Below are 2,385 nucleotides of genomic sequence, written 5' to 3' on the forward strand. Positions count from 1 at the left end.
ACCCCCCCTTTTCAGGGCCCCAGCTCAGCCACATATGGTTCAGAAGGACTATTACCAGCCACAGAAGTCCAGTTCTTGTTCAGCCAGCAACAGCCACAGAGGATTGTTTTAAGGTTGCTGTCTATGACAGAATCAACAGTAAACATTTGTTTTATTTACTGTCTTCCCCTTCCTGTGTCTGACCTTTCACACCACTAACAACTTCCACCTCGAATGTTTACATCATGTTAACATTATCGGTTTCTGCTGGTTTCTACTCAGCTTTGACATGAAGAGGAAATACTTTGTTTGGGTCACTTTCCACAGCTGAAGGTCTGATTCCCATCCTGCCACGAAATATTTATCAGCCTCTGATCTGACTTCATGCAAAAAGGACAATGGAAGTGACCTCCAACTCTGCACCTGCAGAAAAGGAAAAGGAAAGTAATTTGTCTTAAACATGTTTATATTACAGACATCTTTCACAAAAAGGACTTAATACAGGCGTAGTACTTAATCCAAACTATTTAAAGTGGAATCTTTAACTGGTTTTCATGAATATAGTTTAGATTTGGTTGAGTTAGTCTTGACTGTGGAGTGGTGGAGTAAGGCAAGTAGGACTAAATGAGGACACCTGGTTTGTTTTTAATCTGGGGTGATTATAATAGCATACCAAGCCTAGAACTCAAAGCAATAACAACAGTTAAAATATGGCAGCCTTACACAAGCAATAACAAATATACCAATTCAACATAACGGATACATGTAAAATGTAAAACACCAGAAACAGATATTTCTTATCAACATACCCTGTGTGGTTCCTTAAGCGCCTCTCGATCACCACGTCACTTGCAGTCTTGAAATTAGGGCAGAGGGGACACCCAAACCCAGACAACAGGTTTTGCTCCAGAGGGGTCATCTGGACAAGAGAAGGTCAACAGAAGACTTATTAGTAAACAGCTTGTAATACAAGCCGACAGGTTGAGAATCCTTTACCAATATAGAAAGCAAATGGAGGAGGAATTACAACTTTGTGTATCTACAAAATTATTAAAACTGTCATTAGCAGTGACTGTTATGCTATTTGTTTACACTGATTAAGGTCAGGTACTGGAAGTGACTGAGCACAAATATATTCTACACCACAATCCACCAAAAGGCAGATAAATTCCCATACAACGTTGCCCAGCTTCTGATTAAAAGGACAGCTTCTTAGCAAAGCTAACGTTAGCCCGCATCTAAATATCAAACTGAAGGGCGGACTTGGCGGAGAAAGCGCAGCTAATGACCTCTGAATATTTGATATGTTGTATTTGTAGATAGTAAAAAAGTGCATATTAGAAACGGTAACAGTTGTTAGATGATAATTAAAACAGTCTTTTACTTACGTTCTTCCTCCGTCACGTCTTACTTCCAGTAGAAGAACTTCTTCTTCAGGTTCTGGATGCAAGCGCGTGTTGCTGCCACACGAAGAAGAAAACTTTCCGGTGTCGAGGTTTCTTTGCGGAGTAGAGTTGAGGTATGGCGGCGCTGTTGTCCGCCATCTTAACTGCAGTTGGGTGCCTCTCGAAAAGTTTGATTCCGGCTCTAAAAAACCTCTGCTAATGTGTTCTCCCATGATTATCAAAGTTATAATAGTTTTTGATTTTTATTAGTTTTAGTATTTATTTAGTTTTGACTTTTTATTTTCAAATTCAGTTAGTTTTAATTAGTTTTTAGAGCAAATTTTCTAGTTTTTATTAGTTTTCACTTTTTAAAAATGCTTAGTTTTAGTTTAGTTTTTATTAGTTTTAGTGTTAGTTTTAGTTTTTTGTTTTTTTCTAAATCAGGGTATTTGGCAGGTGCAAAAGTCAAAATAATCTGAGTAAGCACTGCATAATAAAAACTCTAAAAGATGTCATTTTTAAAAAGTGTATCAGGAGGAAACATGAACAGCCATCAACAAATCAAATACAACAGCCCAAAACATAGCAGCCTTAAGTAAAAAAAAAAAATGTGTGCAATGCTGCTTGTGAGACATAACCAACATACTAAAGACACGCATCAACATAACATGAATCCATTCAAGAGACAGTTTACAGTTCTTGGCAGCCAGGAGTCTAAAGGAGCTCAATCTGACTCATCATGAACAACCTGAAAAAGCCGACAAACTCTAGACCAGAGCTTAAATTCATTCAGATGAAACAATTCATAATAAATTACATAAAGAATTCCACTAAAGGTGCAGCAGCTTTAGTACAAATCACTGCAGCTGATTAACAGAACAGAACCTCATGTTATACTGGACATGATAAAGCAGTGGATATTTTAGAAAGTGAACGTGTCTGGTAGAACACAGAGCCAGCAGCTGGTTAAGATACTGATGTATCTCAGCTGGATGCTGATGTTCTTTTATTTCCTTTTCAG

General features: G+C 37.8%; 1 long non-coding RNA gene across 1 annotated transcript; it reads right to left on the reverse strand.

The window, feature by feature from the left end:
- Positions 1-235: 235 nt before the first annotated feature.
- Positions 236-1,458, reverse strand: LOC121635076. The gene is made up of 3 exons (XR_006009346.1): positions 1,368-1,458; positions 789-898; positions 236-402 (listed from the first exon to the last, which is right to left on the reverse strand). It is a non-coding gene; the product is annotated as an uncharacterized LOC121635076 (long non-coding RNA).
- Between the last annotated feature and the right edge of the window lie 927 nt (positions 1,459-2,385).

The sequence above is a fragment of the Melanotaenia boesemani genome, chromosome 23 (assembly GCF_017639745.1).
Source record: "Melanotaenia boesemani isolate fMelBoe1 chromosome 23, fMelBoe1.pri, whole genome shotgun sequence".
NCBI classification, from domain to species: Eukaryota; Metazoa; Chordata; class Actinopteri; order Atheriniformes; family Melanotaeniidae; genus Melanotaenia; species Melanotaenia boesemani.